Below are 11,356 nucleotides of genomic sequence, written 5' to 3'. Positions count from 1 at the left end.
GTAAACACTACGGCCCCCAGGTCTATTCACACCTATCGTTTCCACTTTCGCTTTTACTTTGCTTTTTTACTTTGTTGCTTTCAGTTCTCACTTGGCAAACAATCTATAAGGGATTGACAACCCCTTCATAGCGTTGGGAGAAAGCTTTTGTGTTTGTGCAGGCACTTGTGATACTCCTTCACTGGATCAATACCTTGGTTCTCAAACTGAGGGAAATACTTACCAACGTTGTGCTACATCACCCTTTCCACTTCGAGGGAACACCAATGCAAGGCTCCAAGGCCACGGGGGAAATCCTTTGCATATTTGTGTAGGAAGTCCCTTAAGGCACAACCGTAGCAGAAGGATTCCTGGTGCCTTCAACACACCTATTTCTAGTGTCGTTGGAAGGTCTTTTGTTGTAGTAGCAGAAGTATTTCTGGCGCCGTTGCCGGGGAAGGAGAGATATATCCAAGTAGGTCTCACAAACTCATCTCTTGCATTTACTTTTTTGCCAGTTGCCTCTCGTTTTCCTCTCCCCCACTTCACATTTGCCGTTTTCATTTGCCTTTCTCCTTTGCCTTTTTCGTTTGCCTTTTCATTCGCCCTTTTCTCTCTCTTGCTTTCTGTTCTCTTGTGTGCCATGTGCCTTCAATATGCTTGCATCTTCGCTTGCTGAAAATCTAGTGATATGGATCCTCATCCACTTGCTAATCTCTTTAAGAGATCCAATTATGTTGATCCAATTGCTAGTGAGTTGAGGGCACTTGACTATCTCTATGGAGTTTTGCATGAGATGCATGAATCTGAAAATTGTGAGGAAGAAATTTATGAAGTGATTCATGAGGGCTCCTTGGATGAAAAGCATGATTGCAATGGTTTCACTATAAATCCTATTAGTGACAATCATGCTAAAAATATGCAAAACCCTAAGCTTGGGGATGCTAGTTTTGCTATGTCCCCTACTTGTTGCAATAATCATGATTGGGGTGATGATCTTTCTTATGATCTTGAAAATTTGTTTAAGCCTCATGATGAGTATGATATTTGCAACAATATTAAAAGTGGGATTGGAGAAGTCATGACTTTATTTGATGATAATCCCACTATTTTTGAAGACCGTCAACTTTGCATGCATGTGGATCATGAAAAGAATATCCTTTGTGATAGTTACATTGTTGAATTCGAATATGATCCCACATGTAATTTCTATGAGAGAGGAAAATATTGTGGTAGAAACTTTCATGTTACCAAATTACCTCTCGTTATGTGGAGATTGCTATTGTCTCTTTCTTCTTCCTTGCATGTGGAAACTATTGGTTGTCTTGGCAATCTGTTTTCCTATAAAATGCCTATGCATAGGAAGTATGTTAGACTTAGATGTGATTTTCACATGCTTTAGGATGCTCTCGTTGTGCTTCAATTCTTGTCTTTTGTGAGAGCATCATTCAATGCCTAGCTAAGGGTGTTAAACAATAGCACTTGTTGGGAGGCAACCCAACGAATCCATCCTTTTTCTTTCTGTTTTGTGTTTTCCACACTTTCATAATTCTGTTATGATCGCGTTTTTGTGTTTCTTTTTGCGTTTGTGCCAAGAAAAACCGTTATGATTAGTCTTGGGGATGATCGTTTGGTCATGCTGGTAAAGACAGAAACTTTCTGCTAACGAAAAGAATTTTCATTTTTTTTGGTAAGAGATTTTGAGTTGATTCTTTTTGCTGCTGATTTCTACGCAAATTCTTAAGACTGTAGTAATTTTTCAGAATTTTTGAAGTACCAGAAGTATACGAAATATACAGATTGCTACATTCTGGTCTGCTGTTAACAAATTCTGTTTTTGTTGTGTTGGTTGCTTATTTTGATGAAATTATGGATAGTATCGGGGGGTATTAGCCATGGAAGATTGAAGATACAGTAACTCAACATCAACATAAGTAGAATTTAAGTTTTCTACAGTACCTAAGGAAGTGGTGGTTTGCTTTCTCATACTAATGTTATCACGAGTTTCTGTTTAAGTTTCGTGTTGTGAAGTTTACAAGTTTTGGGTGAAGTTCTTATGGACAAAGAGATAAAGAGTGGCAAGAGCTCAAGCTTGTGGATTCCCAAGGCACTCCAATAGATTCAAGGATGCCATAAAAGCCTAAGCTTGGGGATGCCCCGGGAAGGCATCCCCTTTCTCGCCTTCAATACATCGGTAACGTTACTAGGGGCTATATTTTTATTCACCACATATTATGTGTTTTTGCTTGGAGGGTCTTGTATCGTAGGAGTATTTTATTTTCGTTGTGTCACAATCATCCTTGCTGCACACCTAGAGAGAGAGACATGCACTCACCGCGATTTTGTCGAGCTTCACTTATATCTTTTGGTAGACAATTTAGCTCACATGTGCTTCACTTATATCTTTTAGAGCGCAGCGGTGCGTGGCTTGGTAGTTGATCTATGCGTTGAAAGTAGTCTCAAAAGGGGTAGTTATCCAAAGGGATACGAAAACTTCCACCTTCATGTGCATTGAATAGTTAGAGAAGTTTGATTTGTCTCAATTAGTTTTGAGTTGTGGTTATGGTAATATTGAAGTCATGCTAGTAAGGTGTTGTGGAGCTAGAAATACTTGTGTTGAAGTTAGTGATTCCCGTAGCATGCACGTATGGTGAACCGCTATGTGATGAAATCTGAGCATGATTAGTCTATTGATTGTCATCCTTTGCGTGGCGGTCGGGATCGTGCGATGGTTTATACCTACCAACCCTTCCCCTAGGAGTATCCGTTGAATGTTTTGTTTTGATTACTAATAAAACTTTTGCAACAAGTATATGAGTTCTTCATGACTAATGTTGAGTCCATGGTTTATATGCACTTTCACCTTCCACCATCACTATCTTCTTAGTGTCGTGCAACTTTCGCCGGTGCACAAAACCCACCATTAGCCTCCCTCAAAACAGCCACCATACCTACCTACTATGGCTTTTTCAAAGTCATTCCGAGATATATTGCCATGCAACTACCATCATGACATGTGCCATCACATCTACATTGCTATTGCATGATTGTAAGATTGCTAGCATGATGTTTCCATTAATGTCTATGCCATGCTAGATCATTGCCACGGTACACTACCGAAGGCATTCCATATAGAGTCATCGTTGCTCTAAGTTTTGAGTTTTAAGTGTGATGATCATCATTGATGGAGTATTGTCCCATGTGAGGAAATAAAAGAGGCCAAATAAGCCCACCAAAAAAAAGGCCAAAGAGCCCACCAAAAAAATTAAAAAAATAAGAGAAAAAGAGAGAAGTGACAATGTTACCACTTTTCCACACTTGTGCATATTAAGCACCATGATCTTCATGATTGAGAGTCTCTCGTTTTGTCACCACCATATAGCTAGTGGGAAATTTTCATTATATAACTTGGCTTGTATATTCCAATGATAGGCTTCCTCAAAATTGCCTTAGGTCTTCGTGAGCAAGCAAGTTGGATGCACACCCACTAGTTTTATTTAAGAGCTTTCACATACTCTTAGCTCTAGTGCAACATTTGTATAGCAATCCCTACTCATTCACATTGATATCTATTGATGAGCATCTCCACAGCTCATTGATATGCCTAGTTAATGTGATCATCTTCTCCTTATTTTTTTTCTTGCAACCTCCACCACACTCCACACCATCTATTGTGCTAAAACCATGGCTCACGCTCATGTATTGCGTGAGAGTTGAAAAGGTTTGAGAAAGTAAAGGTGTGAAACAGTTACTTGGCCAATACCGGGGTTGTGCATGATTTAAATTCGCTGTGCAATGATGATAGAGCATAGCCAGACTATATGCTTTTGTAGGGATAACTTTCTTTTGGCCTAGTTATTTTGAAAGTTCATGATTACCTTGCTAGTTTGCTTGAATTATTATTGTTTCCACGTCAATAGCAAACTATTGTTTTGAATCTAATGGATTTGAACATTCACGTCACATAAGAGGAGTTACAAAGGACATCTATGCTAGGTAGCATGAAAGCATGAAAAATTCATTCTTTATCACTTCCCTACTCGAGGACGAGCAGGAGTTAAGCTTGGGGATGCTTGATACGTCTCAAACGTATCTATAATTTTTGATGGTTTCATGCTGCTATCTTGTCATCTTTGGATGGTTTATGTACCTTTTTTATCTTTTTTGGGACTAACTTATTAATTCAGTGCCAAGTGCTAGTTCCTGTTTTTTCTGTGTTTTTGGCTCTTTTCAGATCTGCTTTTGGAACGGAGTCCAAACGGAATAAAATCCCCGAAATGATTTTTCCCCGAACGAAAGAAGATCAGGGGGCTTGTGGGCCAAGACAGGAGGGCTACACGGAGCCCACAAGCCCCCATTCCGCCACCAGGGGCGGCGGTGGGCAGGCTTGTGGCCTCCCTGGCGCCCCCCTGACCTAGATCTTTCTCCTATATATTCCCTAAAATACAGAAAAAAATCAAGGGATCCACGAAAATACTTTTCCGCCACCGCAAGCTTCCGTTTCCGCGAGATCTCATCTGGAGACCCTTCCCGGTGCCCTGCCGGAGGGGACTTTAGAGTTGGAGGGCTTCTACATCAACATCATCGCCCCTCCAATGACTTGTGAGTAGTTCACTTCGGATCTACGGGTCCGTAGTTAGTAGCTAGATGGCTTCTTCTCTCTCTTGGATCTTCATTACAAAGTTCTCCATGATCTTCATGAATATCTATCCGATGTAATCTTCTTTGGCGGTGTGTTTGTCGAGATCCGATGAATTGTGGATTTGTGATCAGATTATCTATGATTTATATTTGAGTCTTTGCTGATTTCTTATATGCATGATTTGATACCCTTGTAAGTCTCTCCGAGTCTTGGGTTTTGTTTGGCCAACTAGATCTATGATTCTTGCAATGGGAGAAGTGCTTGGTTTTGGGTTCTTACCGTGTGGTGACCTTTCCTAGTGACAGTAGGGGCAGCAAGGCACACATCATGTAGTTGCCATCAAGGGTAACAAGGTGGGCTCTGTCGTAGATATGAGATTGTCCATCTACATCATGTCATCTTGCTTAAGGCATTACTCTGTTCTTTTGGACTTAATACACTAGATGCATGCTGGATAGCGGTCGACGTGTGGACTGATAGTAGTAGATGCAAAAAGTATCGGTCTACTTGTTTTGGACGTGATGCCTATAGCTATAATCATTGCCATAGATGACGTCACGACTTTGCGCGGTTCTATCAATTGCTCGAAAGTAATTTGTTCACCCACCATCTACTTGCTTTCATGAGAGAAGCCACTAGTAAACACTACGGCCCCCGGGTCTATTCACACCTATCGTTTCCACTTTCGCTTTTACTTTGCTTTGTTACTTTGTTGCTTTCAGTTCTCACTTGGCAAACAATCTATAAGGGATTGACAACCCCTTCATAACATTGGGAGCAAGCTTTTGTGTTTGTGCAGGCACTTGTGATACTCCTTCACTGGATCGATACCTTGGTTCTCAAACTGAGGGGAAATACTTACCACCGCTGCGCTACATCACCCTTTCCGCTTCGAGGGAACACCAACGCAAGGCTCCAAGGCCACGGGGGAAATCCTTTGCATATTTGCCTAGGAAGTCCCTTAAGGCGTAGCCGTAGCAGAAGGATTCCTGGTGCCATCAAACACCTATTTATGGCGCCGTTGGAAGGTCTTTTCTTGCAGTAGCATGATGTCATACCAATATGCTCAATCCAACATGACGAGATCTTAAAGGAAAAGACTCAATTCATCACAACTAGATGGAAAGGGAAATACATCATATGGTCCAACTATATTAACAAAGCCCGTGTTCTTGAGATCGTGCCATCTCAAGAACATGAGAGAGAGAGAGATTGAACACATAGCTGTTGGAATATACCCTCAGCCTCGAGGGTGAACTACTCCCTCCTCGTCATGGCCTCCGCCGGGATGATGAAGATGGCCACCAGTGATGGTTTTCCCTCTCCGGCATGGTACTGGAATCGCTCCAGATTGGTTTTTCGGCGATACAAAGAGTTGCGGCGGCGGAGCGGAAGATACAAAGAGTTGCGGCGGCGGAGCGGAAGTTGTCTCTTTATTTATGGGGTTTCTGGGATTTATAGATTTTTCAGCGTTGGAATCACGCGCAACGGAGCCACGTGGGCACCACAAGCCATCAGGTCGCGGCCAAGGCCATCTGGGGTTTCCGGAATTCATCACCACACGCCAGAAAAGGCCGCTAGACGCCGCAATCGATCGTCGGCGGTTTGAATTGTACGAGCTCGACCTCAGCCTGGCCACCAAAATCCTCCCAGCGCGGCATGCAAAGGGGCACGTCTCGGCCTGTGCGGCTGGCAACAAAGAGTAAGGCGCGAGCTCGACCTCGCCATGGCCTCCCATGACCTCAGCCTGGCCATCGGAATCCTCCCAACGCGGCAGGCAAAGGGGCACGTCTTGGCCTGTGCGGCTGGCAACAAAGAGTAACGCGTTGACGACGGAGGCGACAGGGCATGGCCGGCGGGTGACAAGGCGTGGCCAGCGAGGCTAGGCGCTGCCGACGTGGTGATGGGGCGCGGCCGCGGCCGACGGGTGACGGGGCGCGTCTGGCGGGGTTGGACGCGGCCGCCTGGAGGAAGGGGCGGCGGCCGCCGGACCGAAGGAAGGAGCTCTTTTCGCAGTTTTACAGTTTCTTTAACGGTTTTTGTTCGGACGTAGCTAAAATAAACACTTAAAATGCTTTCTTTTTACCCGTATCACAGTTTTATAGTTTGCATTTTTTTACGGGATCACTCGCTTTTCTTATCTAAATACAGGCGTTAGAATACGTTTTTTGATTGAATAGGTTCTTTTTCTTGTTATTTGACTTCTTGGAATGGAATTCTTCTCATGATAGTCACACAAGCGAAGGAGAAGAGGATGGGTCCCGAGGAGCTAGCGCAATTGGGATTTAGAGTCCCATGCGTGAAACTAAAGAGGATTTTCAGTCCTCTGCTCTACCAGCCAGAACCTAGAAGGACACTTCAAAAATGGATAACTAGCTCCATTCTGCGTCAAGTACTAAGGATGGGCCCAAAGCACACTTTTGAAAGGAACAACTCTCAAACGTGATAAAAGCCCTATTTTCGGCACCTTCATGCTCCTTCTTGAAAAAATGGGGTCCAACCCTATAATCTAATCGTTGGGGTTTTGCTTCGCTAATTGAATGAATTGAGGTTTATTAAAAGCCATTCGATTGATCAGAAAGGAAAACCAAATCCCCTAGCTTGAATTCTTTTTACCCATTCTTTGAGAGTGATAGGTTTGATTTTTCACACTCTGGGATGGGAGTCCCTTCCAAGACTTGACCAAAAGCTCCCCACAATTTCTTGATTTGAAGCAGTTCGGTACACAGAATCCCATTGGCGAGTTTCAGACAGCTAGGTTATTCAAGAAACTTTGAATACCAACTCTAATGCTTGGCTTGCTGAATCTCATTCTTCTTTGGCACCTACGGTAGAGATCGGAGGTATTTGGCCCCCAAAAGGGATTGGGCCCTCTCGAGGGCTTGCTTAAGAATAAGAAAGAAGAATCTTATGGAAATAGCATGGAATAAGGTTTATATTTTCGCCATTTTTGTTATAGCCCTTGCCGCTGCTGAAGCCGCTATTGGACTATCCATTCTTTCTTCCATCCATCGTAATAGGAGCAATCTTAGTTATTGGTGGGGGTTCGGTTCGTTAGCAGGTATTTGTTTAGTCATTCAGATAGTGACTGGCGTTTTTTTAGCTATGCATTGGGGTTCAGTTGGCGAGAAAAGCCTTCTTCCTACATCTGCGAGTAAGGGGCAACCTTTTTGATTAATTCACAGGTAAGGCAAAGTGCTTTCTTTTAAAGAAGCATCTGGTTCCATCTTTCTTTCGCCTGAGAGTCGAGGAACAGCAGATGAGATAGCCGAAAGGGGGGACCCCGGGTAATAGGTTTCCTTTTCCGGTTTAGGCTTGAGATAAATCACGAGAACTCGCTTTCCTCTCCCTCTTCCAGGTAGGCTCGAAAGATACCCCAACCCAACTTGCTCTGGCCCTGGGTCCTCCCGCATCTCTTCCTCGGTAAGCGGACCGTGGAAGCTGGGGAGTATCCGCTTGGGACTGATAGAAAACAGCATATCTTTTCCCTCCAAGCTCATCGGAGCTAGGCAACTCTTTGTCAGTGATTTCATGCCTACCAAGCAGGTACACTCTAATGTATACACCCTTTAAGAAAAGAAATCCTTCTCGTATTCTGCTGCTTTTTTGAAACCGCAATCCCAATCAAATAAAAGATCAGATGGGCTGATCCCTGAGATCGATCGCTGTTGATTTTCTAGTTTTTTAGCTGACTCGGGATGCGTCTAATCAAAAAAACTTTTCTTATTCGTCTTTTTCTATCTTCCCACTCATCTCCACTATACCCCTCGTCTTCTAATTCCTTCCCTGAATTCTGTTTCCCGTAAGGGACATTACTTAACTGAACACGGAAAAATATTATATTTTCCGTGGTCAGGTGCATAATGCAGTTCCGTCCATAACAACACCGAGATAAGATCATTACATTGTAATGATCCTACCCCAGCGTATCCAGTATGGAGCCGCGGCCAAGGGTTAATAGGAACAGAGACAGCAGATAACGCATTCGGTCAAGATGGAGAAAGGGCATCCCTTTCGTCTTTGCCTCCCGACCTCTGGTCACAGCAGCTTAGCAATTTTTATGGCTTGCTTCCATTCTTACAAAAATGATGTCGGTATTCTTTTCATCCGCGGTTTCCCACTTCTCTGTCTCTGGGTGAATGCCTCTACCAGAGGTTATGCGGACTCCGGGAGGTGAGATGGGAAGCAGAGGGCCCCTGTCCCCGCGCGCATCCGAACATGTTTCTCAACACGAAAAAGAAAGTCATATTGAGTTGTTAGAGAAATCACAAAATCCACCTTTTAAAGGTTTCTTTGTAATTCTCAGGCGGTCCCCCCGCTCCGGACGAAAAGCACCTTCTGCTTCCGTTCGGAGCGAAGGGATGAACGAATTCTCGAGGTCTGGTTCATTGAGGTCAGCATCACATGAAACCTTTAGCACTTCCGTTCGATATTGGATGGAGTATGGCTGGAAGGTCAGCCTAGCTAGTCTTGTCAATCGGCCCTGACTCGTCTTCTCCTTGGTACCTACCGCTATTGAACTTCGTCAATCGTCAAATGGCTTGGCAATTTCCCCGGGTCCGATGAAGCAATATAATTTTGAACCAGACCTTTTGATCTTTGGTTATCTTTCGTAGTAATAATATCTCGGGGTTTGCAACGGCCAGCCTACCTGAGCGTGGAACAAATATTTTATATATACATATTCCATAACTAGAGTTCCATAATTGTGAAACGTGGTATATGGTCGTACGCTAACTCCTATTTGAAAGTCGTGTGGCTCTCTAACAAACATGGAAAACAAACAGGAACGAATCAATCAAGTTTCTACTAAAACAGAACTATAGAATCAGTCCGTCCGGTTAAGCATTGGGGAGCTGATAGGTCGAACGGAGTGGTGCCAGAGCTCTAAAGTGGCTCTAAATATCCATTTCTTTGATTTTCCTGGATTTGAATTAGCCCAGGAGGCGCGGGCGAGCAACTAAAGCCGACTTCCTTCCTCTGATTGGAATTGGTTGAAAGGAAACCGAAATGGTGCAGCCGCTGCACATATGACGGTTCACGGGAATGATGGTTCGGTTATCTTTGCTGCCTTAACGAAGCGCTAGAGACAAAAATCCATGCACTTGTGCAAGGAATTGCAGTGGCCATCCAACACTTAAACATGCCGGTCATGGTCCAATCTGATTCATTCGTGATGATTTTTGATCCTGTCGACTGATAACCTATCACATTCGCCACATGGCATCTTATTGTTGAGATAAAAGCAATTATGGAAGATAGGTAGTTTGTCGTGAGGAGCTACAACGATTTAGAATAGGATAGTAGATCAACTGTCTAATTACAGTTGTATACATAATCAACCACTGCTGTATGGTTAAATAAAAGCCCTCCTTGTATAGTGGACCTTTTGCCACTAGATTGTAATCATGTTAATTATTATGGAATAAAACTCTCATTTTCCCTGAAAAAAGTAGTTCAATTGGCATATGATGTTTCACTAATTAGCACATGCTAATTAAACAAACCGTTACTAATTATTGATAGTGCCAATAAATGTCTTAGGGCATGTACAACGATGTACCCTGAGCTGTCTATAAGGAGGGCCAGCTAGGATTTTTTGTTGAGGTGGAGAAAGAAAGGGAAGAGAGAGAAGAAGTCTGTCTGTAGAATTGCAGTCGATCTATAATGCTAGAAATTCGGTTGCTATCGAGGACCGATTCCCGTTGTATCAAGGGTGTATATAGTTTTGCATTTATCCTTTTACTTGATGGGTCCACCAATTCCAACGGAACGAGCGGTTCTGTAGATGATTAAAAAGACAGCCCATTGTGGTAGCTGTCGTTAGTGCCCAGTGATGACATGGAGAGAGATTATAGACAGGCCTCGTCTAAACAATTATACATGCCCTTACATGTTGAGTCAGAGAGTATACATGCATTCAAGCAACTGTCGTTAATTAGCCAACCCTCAAAAGAAAGTTCAAATGGAGCAGTACAAGAAAAAGACAAAACATACAGATAAAAAAAAATTCCGTCGCCGGGACTTGAACCCGGGTCTCTCGGGTGAGAGCCGAGTATCCTAACCACCTAGACTACGACGGATGAATTGTTTTCTTCTTGCAGTTAACACGATTCGAACCTTAATCACCTAGCCTCAAAGGCATTGCAATTTTACAAGTGACTACAGCAGAGAAATAGTCCATCCAGCTCCTGACATGAGAATCGGATGTTTTATCGGGTCGGATTAAAACTTGTGCGGAAGAAGTTATCAAAAATTCGTAGGAGTGCTCGTCCTCGCGTGTTCTTGTTATCGTTGTACGCTCATTCTTATTGGGATCAAAGATTGGACTTCTATTAACTCACTTGTATTGAACGTAGTATATGTGGTTGCACGCGATGGCATTTATTACTTTACATATTAAAGAATTCTAGTGTGTCGTGAAACAACATCGGGTACCTGTATAATGTACATGCAACTGAATACCTGGATTGTTGCACGTCCAAAACTACACTTTCATACACCAACCACACATGAGGAGATTTGACACATAAACTTTAGCACACACGTGTACATCACACTAATGAAGCTCCTTGTACAATACAAGTTGCTTAGAGCATCTAGATCAGAAGTAGTCAAAGCTAAAAGTTCACAACATGACAAAAATAACAAATGTGTGTAAAAATTACCACGACACTGCTTGCCAAGATGCTGATAGACAAAACGGAGCACATCAATTGTGTAGCATGATGTGTA

General features: G+C 43.1%; 1 non-coding gene across 1 annotated transcript; it reads right to left on the bottom strand.

Moving 5' to 3' along the window:
• Positions 1-10,631: 10,631 nt before the first annotated feature.
• Positions 10,632-10,704, bottom strand: TRNAE-CUC. Its single transcript has one exon. It is a non-coding gene; the product is annotated as a tRNA-Glu (tRNA).
• Between the last annotated feature and the right edge of the window lie 652 nt (positions 10,705-11,356).

The sequence above is a fragment of the Hordeum vulgare genome, chromosome 7H, assembly GCF_904849725.1.
Source record: "Hordeum vulgare subsp. vulgare chromosome 7H, MorexV3_pseudomolecules_assembly, whole genome shotgun sequence".
Lineage (NCBI taxonomy): Eukaryota > Viridiplantae > Streptophyta > Magnoliopsida > Poales > Poaceae > Hordeum > Hordeum vulgare.
The sequence above is the reverse complement of the archived record's forward strand: the minus strand, read 5'-3'. Positions and strand labels throughout refer to the sequence as shown.